The sequence below is a fragment of the Arachis ipaensis genome, chromosome B4 (assembly GCF_059453495.1).
Source record: "Arachis ipaensis isolate K30076 ecotype BB chromosome B4, ASM5945349v1, whole genome shotgun sequence".
Lineage (NCBI taxonomy): Eukaryota > Viridiplantae > Streptophyta > Magnoliopsida > Fabales > Fabaceae > Arachis > Arachis ipaensis.
In genome coordinates this window covers 40,435,417-40,450,054 of record NC_142439.1, presented here as the reverse complement: position 1 = coordinate 40,450,054, position 14,638 = coordinate 40,435,417, and the positions used below count along the sequence as shown (strand labels likewise).

The 14,638-nt window shown below is 36.3% G+C and overlaps 1 non-coding gene across 1 annotated transcript; it reads left to right on the top strand.

Moving 5' to 3' along the window:
- Nucleotides 1-551: 551 nt before the first annotated feature.
- On the top strand, nucleotides 552-659 carry LOC148567287 (small nucleolar RNA R71). Its single transcript, XR_015881620.1, has one exon. It is a non-coding gene; the product is annotated as a small nucleolar RNA R71 (small nucleolar RNA).
- Nucleotides 660-14,638: the final 13,979 nt, after the last annotated feature.

Here is a 14,638-nt window from a genome sequence, read left to right as displayed (position 1 = left end):
GAACTCTCTGTCTGTTGCTGAGTGGATGATGGAAAAGGCTTGCTATTGCTAAACCTGTTTCTTCCACCATTATTAAAGCCTTGTTGAAGCTTTTGTTGATCCTTCCATGAGAAATTTGGATGATTTCTCCATGAGGGATTATAGGTGTTTCCATAGGGTTCACCCATGTAATTCACCTCTGCTATTGCAGGGTTCTCAGGATCATAAGCTTCTTCTTCAGAAGATGCCTCTTTAGTACTATTGGATGATTCCTTCAATCCATTCAGACTCTGAGAGATCATATTGATTTGCTGAGTCAATATTTTATTCTGAGAAAATATGGCATTCAGAGTATCAATTTCAAGAACTCCCTTCCTCATAGGCGTCCCATTACTCACAGGATTCCTTTCAGAAGTGTATATGAACTGGTTATTTGTAACCATGTCAATGAGTTCTTGAGCTTCTACAGGCGTTTACTTTAGGTGAATGGATCCACCTGCAGAATGGTCCAGTGACATCTTTGATAACTCAGACAGACCATCATAGAATATATCCAGAATAGTCTTTTCTGAAAGCATGTCAGAAGGATACTTTTTGGTCAGTTCCTTGTATCTCTCCCAAGCTTCATAGAGGGATTCACCTTCTTTCTATTTGAAGGTTTGAACATCCACTCTAAGCTTACTAAGCTTTTGAGGAGGAAAGAACTTGGCTAAGAAAGCCATGACCAGCTTATCCCACGAGTTCAGGCTATCTTTAGGTTGAGAGTCCAACCATACTCTAGCTCTGTCTCTTACAACAAACGGGAAAAGCATAAGCCTGTAGGCCTCGGGATCAACCCCATTGGTCTTAACAATATCACAGATCTACAAGAATTCAGTTAAGAACTGAAAAGGATCTTCGGATGGAATTCCATGAAACTTGCAGTTCTGTTGCATCAGAGAAACTAATTGAGGTTTAAGCTCAAAATTGTTTGCTCCAATGGCAGGAATTGAGATGCTTCTTTCATGTAAATTAGAATTTGGTGCAGTAAAGTCACCAAGCATCTTCCTTGCATTGTTATTATTTTCAGCCACGTCTCCTTCTTTTTTGAAAATTTCTGTCAGATTTTCCCCAGAGAGTTATGCTTTAACTTCCCTTAGCTTCCTCTTCAGAGTTCTTTCAGGTTCAGGATCAGCTTCAACAAGAATGTTCTTATCCTTGTTCCTGCTCATATGAAAAAGAAGAAAACAGAAAAGAAAATATGGAATCCTCTATGTCACAGTATAGAGATTCCTTTATGTGAGTGGAGGAAGATAAGAATAGAAGAAGAGAAATTCGAACACCAAGAGGAAGAGAGGGTTCGAATTTTGAGATGAAGAGAAGTGTTAGTAAATAAATAAATAATTAGAAGGAGATGAGAGAGGGGGAATTTTGAAAATTAATTAAATTAAAATTAAAATTTAAAGTTAAATTTTGAAAATTAAAATTGAAATCAAATTAAATTAAAAATTAAAACAATTAATTAAATAATAAATAAATAAAAGAATTTTGAAAAAGAGGGAAAGAATTTTCGAAAATTAGAAAGAGAGAGTTAGTTAGGTAGTTTTGAAAAAGATATGATTGACACAAAAAGATAAGTTTGATTGAAAAAGATTTGAAAATTAATTTTGAAAAGATAAGAAGTTAGAAAAGATTTTGAAATTGATTTTGAAAAATATGTGATTGGAACTTATTTTAAAAAAAAATTTGAAAAAGAAATTTAAAAAGATTTGATTTTAAAAAGTAAAGTTGATTACTTGACTAACAAGAAACTAAAAAGATATGATTTAAAAATTAAATATTGAACCTTTCTTAAGAGGCAAGTAACAAACTTTTAAAATTTTTGAATCAATCACATTAATTGTTAGCATTAACTTTGAAAATATGAAATAGAAATAAGAAAAAGATTTTGAAAATCAAATTGAAATTTTCGAAATTATGAAAGAAAAAGTGAAAAATATTTTATTTTTGAAAAAGATTTGAAAAAGATAGAATTTTTAAATTGAAAATTTGATTTGACTCATAAGAAACAACTAAATTTTAAAAATTTTTGAAAAAGTCAACTCAAATTTTTGAATTTTATGAGTGAAAAAGGGAAAGATATTTTTTTATTTTTGAATTTTTAATGATGAAAGAGAAAAAAGGAAAAGATATCTTTTTGATGTTTTTCTCTCTCTTTTTTTTTTTCATTAAACAGCAAGAATGAAACAAAACATGAAGAATTAAGATCAAAACCAAAAATGCATGCAAAAACACTATGAATGTCAAGATGAACACCAAGAACTTATTTTTGAAAAATTTTCAAGAAAAGAAAACATGCAAGACACCAAACTTAAAAATTTTTATTCTTTAGACATTAATAATTCAAGAATGCATATGAAAAACAAGAAAAGACACAAAACAAGAAAATATGAAGATCAAACAAGAAGACTGGCCAAGAACAACTTGAAGATCATGAAGAATGCAATGCATGAAATTTTCGAAAATAATAATTTTTTTTAGAAAATTAAAAAGATGCAATTGACACCAAACTTAAAACTTGACTCTAGACTCAAACAAGAAACATCAAATTATTTTTGATTTTATGATTTTGTTAATTTTTTTTTTTGGTTTTTTTTTTCGAAAATTATTTTGGGAAAAACGAAAAAGAAGAAATATATATTTTTTTTGTATTTTTCGAAAATAAGAAATAAAAAGCTTAAAATTAAAATAAAATTACCTAATCTGAGCAACAAGATGAACCGTTAGTTGTCCAAACTCGAACAATCCCCGGCAACGGCGCCAAAAACTTGGTGCGCAGAAATCGTGACAGTTCCATTCCTTGGTAACGGTGCTGAAAACTTTATACGCACGTTCATAATCTTAATTCTTTGTCACAACTTCGCACAACTGACCAGCAAGTGCACTGGGTCATCCAAGTAATAAACCTTACGTGAGTAAGGGTCGATCCCACGGAGATTGTCGGCTTGAAGCAAGCTATGGTTACCTTGTAAATCTCAGTCAGACGGATTCAAATGGATATAGAGTTTTAATAATTAGAAGATAAATAAAACATAGATTAGGAAAGAGATACTTATGTAATTCATTGGTGAGAATTTCAGATAAGCGTATAGAGATGCTTTCGTTCCTCTGAACCTCTGCTTTCCTGCTGTCTTCATCCAATCATTCCTACTCCTTTCCATGGAAAGCTTTATGTAGGGCATCACCGTTGTCAATGGCTACATTCCATCCTCTCTGTGAAAATGGTCCAATGCACTGTCACTGCATGGCTAATCATCTATCGGTTCTCGATCATACTGGAATAGGATTTACTATCCTTTTGCGTCTGTCACTACGCCCAGCACTCGCGAGTTTGAAGCTCGTCACAGCCATCCCTTCCCAGATCCTACTCGGAATACCACAGACAAGGTTTTTCCATATCTCAAGAATGGCCATCCATGGGTTCTAACTTATACCACGAAGATTCTAATATCTCGAACTCGGTCCTCTGTATTAGATATCTAAGAGATATTCATTCTAGCTTGTTTGCATGTAGAACGGAAGTGTTTGTCAGGCACGCGTTCATAAGTGAGAATGATGATGAGCGTCACATAATCATCACATTCATCATGTTCTTGGATGCGAATGGATATCTTAGAATAGGAATAAGCTTAAATTGAATAGAAAAATAGTAGTACTTTGTATTAATTCATGAGGAACAGCAGAGCTCCACACCTTAATCTATGGTGTGTAAAAACTCTACCGTTGAAAATACATAAGTGATAATGGTCCAGGCATGGCCGAATGGCCAGCCCCCATGAACGTCTAAGATAGCATAAACTAATCAAAGATCTCCTACAAAGATAGTAAAAAGTCCTATTTATACTAAACTAGTTACTAGGGTTTACAGAAATGAGTAAATGATGCAGAAATCCACTTTCGGGGCCCACTTGGTGTGTTCTTGGGCTGAGCATTGAGCTTTACATGTGTAAAGGTCTTTCTTGGAGTTGAACGCCAGTTTGTAACCTGTTTCTGGCGTTTGACTCCAGAATGCAGCATAGAACTGGCGTTCAACACCGGTTTACGTCATCTATCCTTAATCAAAGTATGAACTATTATATATTTCTGGAAAGCACTGGATGTCTACTTTCCAACGCAATTGAGAGCGCGCCATTTGGAGTTCTGTAGCTCCAAAAAATCCACTTTGAGTGCAGGGAGGTCAGAATCCAACAGCATCTGCAGTCCTTCTTCAACCTCTGAATCTGATTTTTGCTCAAGTCCCTCAATTTCAACCAGAAATTACCTGAAATCACAGAAAAACATACAAACTCATAGTAAAGTCCAGAAATGTGATTTTTATTTAAAAACTAATAAAAATATACTAAAAACTAACTAAATCATACTGAAAACTATGTAAAAACAATGCCAAAAAGCGTATAAATTATTCGCTCATCATTCCTCTTGACAGAGTTTTTAAGGAAATGGCATCCTAGCCTTGTACTCATCAACCTTGGTTGATGAAGGCCGAATTCTATGTTGGAAAGGGGGTTACTAGGTTGCTTAGGAGGATTGTTACCAGTGAGTGACTGACCTCCCTTGCTAAGGCATTCAACGCCAAGGGTGCTGCCTCCTTGGGCGTTTAAACGCCCAGTCTCTGCCCTTTCTTGACGTTCAACGCCAAGAGTGGTACCTCCCTAGGCATTTCAAACGCCTAGAGTCATATCCTCTGTCAGTTGTTCTTTTCCCTTCTTTTTGTACCGAGGTTGGGTGTTTAAGGATTTTCCACTCCTCAGTTGAATGGCCTATCATTCTTCTGTTATCTGCTTAGATAACTGCTACCTTGTTTGACTCAGCTGGGCTTTTACATTCCAGTTATAAGCCTGTGTTTTTCGCAAAGCCACTTGCAGTTCCAGTAGTTGTAGGGCAAGGGCGTGCAGTTGCTGAGTTAATGGGCCATCCTGTTCTGGAGGGTTAGGCTCAGCAGATACTACCTTAACCTCTTCTTTTATAGAGGTCTCAGCAGATGAGTACAGATTCTGATTAGTGGTAACTGTCTGAATAAGCTCTTGAGCCTCTCCAATGGTCTTTCTCATGTGTATAGAACCACCAGCAGAGTGGTCCAAAGACTTTCTAGCTATATCTAAAAGCCCATAGTAGAAGATGTCAAACTGTACCAATTCTGAAAACATTTCAGTTGGACATTTTCTTAGCATCCTTCTATACCTCTCCCGGGCATCATAAAGATATTCACCATCTCCTTGTTTGAAGCCTTGGATGTCCAGCCTTAGCTGGGTCATCTTTCTTAGGGAAAAGTATTGGTTTAAAAACATGTCTACTAACTGTTTCCAAGTTTTTAAGCTAGCTTTAGGCTACTTATCCAACCACCTCTTTGCTTGATCTTTTACAGCAAAAGGAAAAAGCATAATCTGTAGACATCTTGGTCTACTCCCTCACTGTGTACTGTGTCAGCAATCTTTAAGAAATCAGCCAGAAACTCTGTAGGTTCTTCCTGAGGAAGCCCAGAATACTGGCAATTTTGCTACACTAGAGTAATAAGTTGAGGGTTTAGTTCAAAGCTACTTGCTCTGATGTGAGGCATGCTAATACTTCTTCCATAAAAGTCAGTAGTGGGACTTGTATAAGATCTCAGAGTTCTTCTGAACTCTTTATTCCCATTTGGATTCATGATGAAGAAAGGTAGAAGATGAAGAAGGAAGAATGAAGATAGAAGGGGTAGAAGAAAAAATGGAAGTAAAAAAGATAAACAATAATTAAAATATTTTTGTTTTATTTTATTTATTTAATTCTTCCAAAATTAAAATTAATTAATTAAAAGTAATAAAATTCGAAAAAAAAAGAAAGAAGAGTAAAAGAGGAGATTTCGAAAATTAGGAGAGAAAAGAATTAGTTAGGAAGTTTGAAAAAAAAGAGAGAGAAGATAAGTAATTAATTAAGAAAAGATTTGAATTTAAAATTTGAAATTTGAAAATTAAAGTTTAAATTTTGAAATTTGAATTTGAAATTTGAATTTTGAAAATTGAATTTGAAATTTGAATTTGAAATTTTAAATTTTGAAATCTTAAAGTCAACAAGATAAGATAGTGATTTGAAAAAAAAAAGATTTGATTTTTGAAAAAGGTTTAATTTTGAAAATTAAATTTTGAAATTTAAATTTTGAAATTTTGAAAGTTAAAGTTTTAAATTTGAAATAAGATAAATAAGATTTTGAAAAAGATATGATTTTTTATTTTGAAAAGATTAGGTTTTTGAAAATTGAAAGCTAAGATAAGATAAGATAAGATAAAAATTAAAATTTGAATTTTTAGTATAAAATTTTGAAAATTAGATTAAAATAAAAATAGAAAAGATATTTTTTATTTTTTAATTTAATGAAAAGAGAGAAAAACAGTAAAAGACACAAGACTTAAAAAATTTTAGATCTAGTGCACCTTATTTTCGAAAAGAGTAAACTACCATTTGTATCCACAAAAGTTGAAAACGCTGACACATCTACCCATAAAAAAAAGGAAATTACCATTTGTACCCATAAAACATGAGTTTCATATAACAAAATTATCCAAACACTAAAAAATCACATAAAAACACCAAATTACCCTTATCATCATATGCATCATCTTTTCTCCTCCACCACCACCACAACCACTAACCCCATCCTCTCTCTCTCTCTCTTTCCATTTTCTGAGCTCGTCGCCGCCGCCAGAGTCCGTCAACTCTGTCAACTCCTTTCTCTCTCTTTCTCTCTTTTCCCTTCTGTGTTTTGCTTCTCTCTCTCTCTTCTACTTCTTCGAATAGTTACGTGATGTAGGTTCAGTGGTTTCTGGGTTTGCAGATTGAGGAAGAGCGGGTGGAACCGCGGACTGGACAGGGGCTATATCGGAGCTCTGTGTCAGCGAGAGATGGAGGTCTAGCTGGAACGGGTTGGGGCAGCGGTAGCGATCAGGCAGCGGCGGCGGCTCTCGGGTTGCAAAAGGCAGCGAAGACAGAAGGCAACGGTGGTCCTAGGCTCGCGAAGGTGAGGCGAGGGGAAGAAAGAGAGAGGGAAACAGTGGATAAGGAAAGAAAGGGGAAAAGGATGCGGCGGCAGTGAGTGGAGGTTGGGTGGGACTTGACGATGCCAGCGACTGTTGAGTGCTGCGGCGGTGGTTATGCAGAGGAGCAGAGAAGGGAACAGGGGTGAGAAGGGGCGAGAGAGAGGAAGAAGAGAGGAAATTGGGTGAGGGGGTGACAACTTGGTGGTCGCCAGTGGTGGTGCGGTGGTCTGAGATAATTTACTTTTTCTATTGTTGTTGTTGTTGTTGTTTCTTTATGTGAAGAAGATGATAATGGAGGTATAGTGGTGGTGGTGGTGGTGGTGATGGTAGTGATGAAGGAAATGAGGTGGTGGTGCCTTTGAACTCAAAGTTTGGCTCAGGCGAAGACGAGACAGGGAAGGAGAGAAGAAGGAGTGGATGATGCAGATGATTATAAGGGTAATTTAGGGTGTTTATGTGATCTTTTAGTGTTTGGATAATTTTGTTATACAAAACTCATGTTTTATGGGTACAAATGGTAATTTTTTTATGGGTAGATCTGTCAATATTTTCAACTTTCGTGGGTAGAAATGGTAGTTTACTCTTTCGAAAATTTTGGAGGAAAAACACCAAGGGACACCAAACTTAAAAATTTTAAGATCAAAATAAAAAGAAAAACACAAGAACACCTTGAAGATTGATAAGAACATAAGAACATATAAAGAACACAAAACTTAAAATTTTTAGAAAACTAAATACAAAGTTTCGAAAATTAAAAGAAAAACAACTAGAAGACACCAAACTTAAAGATTTGACACAAGAATTAAACAAAGAACTATTTTTGAAAATTTTTAGAAAAAAAGACTTAAAGGGAACGAAAATTTAACCAATGAACAAACACCAAAGACCCAAACCAAGAAAAAATATTAAACAAAGAAAATAAAAATATTTTTGAAAAGGTTTTTAAGTTTTTCGAAAATAAAAATAAAACTAAAAGACTCAACTAAAATCAAAAGACTCAATTAAAAATGATCAAGAAATAAAGTACCCGATCTAGTGAGCAAGACAATCCGTCAGTTTGTCCAAACTCGAACAATCTCCGACAACGGCGCCAAAAACTTGGTGCATGATAAACCACTATTTTATGGTTTATAATGTGTTTAATTGTGTGGTTTTATCATGATCTTTACCCACTTATTCATATGATTAGCATGCATTTATATTTCCTTCCTAAAATTATTACATGATTGAAAACTTGCTTCTTAGAGACTTTTAATTATGTATTTAATTCTCCTTTATTCCATTCGATGCCGTGATCTGTGTGTTAAGTGTTTCAGGCTTTATAGGGCATGAATGAGTTGGAGATTGGAAAGGAAGCTTGCAAAAATGGAAGGAACACAAGAAATTAAGGAGATGACCAGCGAAAAGTGACGCGGCCGCATGGCTCACGTGACCGCGTGGAAGAGAGGAAATCGCAGAGACGCGACCGCATGGCTCACGCGACCACGCGGATTGGAATAGCACAAGTGACGCGGAGGCGTGGACGACGTCCGCATGAATGACGCAATCGCGTGACATGCGCGATCTGCATAATCTGCAAAATTCGCTGGGGGGCGATTTTGGGCCTTGTTTTGACCCAGTTTTTGGCCCGAAAAAGCATACTAGAGCCAGAAGACATGCAGAAACCAAATACAACATTCATTCTACACAGTTTTAGTTTTTTAAATCTATTTTTACTCCTCCTCTAGGTTTTCTCTCTACACATTCATAGTTCTTAGGATTTTTATTTCTATTGCTCTTTGCATTGGGATATTGAGAAGAGTTATTACCTCATCAAGACTTCGTCATTCTAGTTCGTTTTCTTTACTTGGCTTTACTCTTCCATGTCCTTTAATTTACTCAATTTTACTATTGGATTATTTTAGAATTTATTAATACAAGAGTTACTTTTATTTTTAATTGATTCCTTTGAGTTTTATTTATCATGTCTTTCTTTAATTCCCTTTCCTATGTTATGAGTTCTACATTCACAATGAGCGAGTAGTTTCCTAACTTGATGGGGAGTTGATTGAAAGGAACCCTTGAGTTGGAATGCTCAAAAGAGAGATTGTAATTGGGTTTATTGTTGGATGGTTCTCTAGTCACTAACACCAGTCCTTCCAAGTAAGCGGATTGGAACTTGTGAATAGAAACAGCATTCCAACTTGTTTGACTTTCCCTTACCCAGTAAGGGATAACTAAACAGAACGACCTTCAATTATCAATTAATCTTGAGAGTACTACAACAAGAATAGGGCTTCCAACTAATCTACTCCCAGTCAAGGCCTTTATTTAAATTACTTAATTTCCCCAATTTAATTTCCTGTTTATTCAACTCAAACTCTTTTTGAAAACATCTTATTAATAAAATAGCACACCTTTCTGTAACTCGTTGGGAGACGACCTGGGATTCATACTCCCAGTATTTTAATTTTAATTTTTGTGACAACCCTTCTAAATTGATAAGCGGATTTCTGGTTGGTTAAGAACTATACTTGCAATGCATATCTTACAACAATTCTTGACTCGCCAATTTCCGCCACGTCAGTGCACGAATCCCCCGCACTTCGTACAGCAAGTGCACTGGGTTGTCCAAGTAATACCTGAGTGAGTCAGGGTCCATCCCACGAGGTTTGTGGTTTGAAGCAAGCTATGGTTATCCTGTAGGTCTTAGTCAGGAAGATGAAAGAGTAGGAGATGTTGGTATGTTATTTTTAATGGCATAAAAAGGAATAAAGGAAAGTAATAGTTAGAACTCAGAAGTTGTGTAAACTGTGAAAAGAGTAATAGGAATATAGTTAAGGATTGGAGTTGTTTTGTCTTTCTGAATTAACTCTAACACTACTGCTTCCTTTGTTTGTGAATGATCTCTTCTATGGCAGGCTATATGTGATCAATGCCATAGGTCGTGGTCATCAATCTCCTTTGCTCCAAATCAAACGCCATTGGCCGTGGTCATTTAATTTGACAGAGGGTAAAGCTCTAGCAGTTCATTCTCTTGGCGATACTACTCAAAACGTCACAGACAAGGTCGAATCTTCCGAATCAGAGAATGCTGCTTCTTTGGGTTCTAGCCTCTACCACAGAGACCCTAATCTCCCCAGAAATTGGCTGAACTGGTGTTTTGAGAAGTTTCCAATAAAGTCGTGGATTAGCCGTCTGAAAGATGTATAAACATAGTTGTTGGTTTGCGCTTTCCAGTTACGTATTCACACAAACCCAAGTAGATGCGGGTGTTTGTCATGCATGTTCGTCTTAGTATGATGAACAGAGCTGATTGTCCTTGATCATCCTATTCACCATGTTGAAGAACGAGTATACATCTTAGAAATAAATCAAGCACGGATCGAAGAAGAAACAGTAATACTTTATTAATTCATAGGACTCAGCAGGGCTCCTCCCCTTAACCTAGGAGGTTTAGAAACTCATATTGAAAGGAAATACAATGGTGAAAAATGTGTAAAGTGGCTGAAGATGGTAAAAGTTATCCGAATAATATAAATCAAATCCCTTAAATACTAAACTAATGACTAGTAAGGGTAAAACAGTCTTTTTATGCTAAAATCCACTTCTGGGGGCCACTTGGTGAGTGTTTGAGCTGAGCTTTGATGAAATCCACGTGCTATGAGGTCTCCGGGGCGTGAAACACCAGCTACGGGATCCTCTCTGGGCGTTTGGTGTAACACCCCGTTACCCTAAGCCTTACCTCGCGCCGTAAAGCAAAGGATAACAAAGTGTCACGACAGTTCTAAGGCTATATATATATAGAAAGAAATGGTAATACTAGAACCCCAATGAAGGAATAAAAGCTCAAGGTCGCGTAAAGCGGAAATACAAAATGTGAAGCGTCCACACATAATAACTAAATGCGTAAGCACGAACAGGACAAGAAATAATACGTTTAGACCTTGTAGATAGCTCCAGGATACACAAGGCAATAATCAAATTAACAAGATATATATATATATATATATATATATATATATATATATATATATATATATATATATATATATATAAGTATGAAATACCAAAAAGAGAACTAGTCACAGCCTGCGGAGTTTAGGCCGACTAGTCAAACAGAAATACAAAGAGTTTTTAAAGTTTAAAACAGCTTATACAACTTATCTCTCAAATCAAGCCTCTACGGCCATAAAGTCTAAAATAGAAAGGTGAGAGAAAGTACTACAGCAAAATAAAATAGAAGTAAACAAGGAAGGAACGATACTCCGCTCTACCACCATGTCCGCAATTTCACCGAGGAGAATTACGACCTGCATCTGAAAAACAACAAGTATGGAATGAGAACCGGAGGTTCTCAGTATGGTAATAGTGCCCAATAATGTAAGATATAAGGTTCCGGGACACCGAAGGCAATCTTAGAACTTCACATCGATACAGAATATTCAAGCTTAAAACAAAATATATAACATAAACTGTAAACAATAAACAGGGTTTTCTGATCTTAAAGGATTTCTAAATAGTACTAATCACACCGCTGTATCCCACAGCCTTCGCCAACCTAACCTCTTTGCGATCTCATCACCACCGCCTACCTATCCTCCTCAGCACCAGACAATCACAAGTAATACAAGGAAGTAATACACAGTTAATATTCAAATATAGCAAGTAATTCAAGAAGCAAGTAGACATGTTATACATTTAGGCAAACTCAATTAAACAAAGCAAACAAGCACATAAGAGATGCATATGATGAATGCCTGTCCTATTGGCTCGTGATATCACTTGTCGGTCCGTAAATGCCAACCCGACACATCCTTCCGTATGTAGCCTTTTCTGCCAAGCCAGACAGATATAGTGCCCTGCACACTCATACAGCAGCGAATCGGCTACGCCAGAGATATAGTGCACTGCACACTCATGCAATAGGGAGTCTACTACGCCAGGGATATAGGCCCCGCACACTTCATGCAGAAGAGAAGGAAATAACAACATCTACTCATGCAGCAGAGAAATCTGCTACGCCATGGATATAGGCCCCGCACACTCTCAGCAACAACTAGTCATGCAGTAGAGAAATCTATGACGCCAGGGATATAGGCCCCACACACTCAACAATAATTACTCATGCAGCAGAGAAATCTGCCACGCTGGAGATATAGGCTCCGCACACTCCCATATAATCTAATAATTTCCTCATTCATTTCCAAGCCTTCAAATCATCATAACCATCAGCAGTTTCCAACTTCTCAAAAACCTCTTCAACCATATACTTCGCAACTCAACACGCCCCACTCAAACTAGAAGTTACACAAACCTTCCAAATCTAGGTCACCGGCTCTAACTCATACTAAGATACCCTTTCTATTCTTTCATTAAATTCTCCCTTGAATCAAGATCCTAAAACTGACAAAAAGGTTTTAAACAAGTGTTACGAAAGTTTACAACCTTGCTAGGAAGGTAAAACAGTTAAAAAAAGGTTTTTTTTTTTTTGAAAAATAGGGCAATGTGCATACGCATAGAGTTGGGCGTACGCACGCCCAGGAGGATTTTCAAAAAGTGTGCGTATGCATAGAGGTGAGCGTACGCATAGGAGTAAAAATTTCCAACTCTGCTCATTCACACAATGCGTGCGAATGCCCTCAACAGAGTGCACCTTCCAACGTGTGCGTGCGCACAAGTTTGTGAGCGCGCACAGCTTGCAAAACTTCATTGGTTGTGTGCACACACAGAGCGTGCTAATACTCCCAACAGCAGCCATATCCCCGTGTATGCGTACGCACAAGAGGGTGCGTGCGCACAGTTTCAAAAATACACAGGGTGTGTGTGTGCTCAAGGTTGTGTGTACGACAAGTAAAAATTGCTACTGATCAGATCACGCGCACAGCAGTGTACATGCCCAAGAAACCAGAAATCACAAATTCTGCAACTTCACAGAATTCAGATTTCTGAGCCAAACTTTCAATGATCATATCTTTCTCTACAAAATCTATACCGTTATAAAGCTCTTTGAATTATCTTTAATTTGATATGAAAATCATTCTGTTTCAAAAATTGTAGCTCAAGATATGATCCGTCAAAGTTGGCCTAAAACCCATTTTTACCAAAAACCTTAAAAACTTACTTTCACCAAAATTCTCATTTCAAAACCAAACTACTCACAATCCAATTACTATTAAAACAACACAAAAGTCCATACCACTCATTTCTCAAACACAACCATCAATAACCTCCCATTTACACTATTCCACACCATCAAAATCATTATTCTCCAATATCTAAAATCATCATAAATACTCCTAATTCTCCTCATTCATCAATAACATTTTCATGATTCATCATCTATCATCAACAATACAAACAACTCTCAACAACCATAATAATTCTCAACATTCATCATCAAATCATTAAACTCCCAAACATTTCACAACAACATTACACATCAATAATTCCTCATACATACATACTTCACTTACCACCCATCATCATCATAATAGTCATCACACATCATAATCATCAATATCCTTCAACAAGCATCATAAACATATATTATACATTCTAACATTCTCTATAATCCTCTTCATTATACAACATAATTTCATAAATAATTAGGCATACACCAACATCATTCAATCCTATCTTATGGTCCACTAGCCTAAATTTCCAGAAACATTACATATTACATAAAGAAAACTGAAACCATACCTTAGACGATTTTCAAACACACCAAACACCAAAACGAAGCCACCAAGCTCGATTCAAAGGCTCAACCAACTCCAACAAACACCAAAACTCAATCTAACATCACATAACATACAAACATCAAACCTATGGTTTACAAAAATAACTAAACACAAGGGTTTAGTGAAACCTTACCTTACCCAATGAGATTAAGGGTAAAACCCAATAATATTCCAATGCTAGATCACCTCTAAACAAACAAAATCACAAAATCTACATAAGAAATAGAACCAAAATGCAGAACTATTTGGGATGGAGATTGGAGCTTGAGTTTCCAAATCTTTCCAGCAAAATCTAGATAGACGCGAAGATCTTGTCGAGAGCTTCACATGGCCGCAAACGGCTTGTCAATCGGAGCTCTGTAGCTCAAGTTATGATCAAAACAAGGTTTGGGTGAATAGTAAAACCCCAAACCCCTTCTCTTCTCTCTTCTCACCATTCCTCTCTCTTTCTTTTCTGAAAATGAGGCTGAATGCCTCTTAGTTAGGGCATTTATATGTTGAAATTGGGCCCACTTAGACCCGGTCCAACCCGCTAAGTGGTTTTGGTCCGTTTGACCCATTTTGGGCCAAAATATTTAAGATTAGTGTCCAGTTTTCAATTCTAAATTATTTTTGTCCTTTCAAAACAATAAGTCAATTTTCAAAATCTTATTTTCCTCAAAACACAGTATCGGACAGACTAGAGCCAGTACTGCCGGCTTAAGCGCCAGTGCCCATTTTTACAAAAACTTTTCGAAAAAGATACATTTTCCAACTTAGAAAAATTCACTGAAATTAAATTTCACCTTCAAATTTTCAAATTAAAACTTCTAAATTTTGAATATACTCCGGGCACTTAAAAATTATTATTTTATTAAAACGGTTTTACGTGAAAACTCTAGTTCTTAC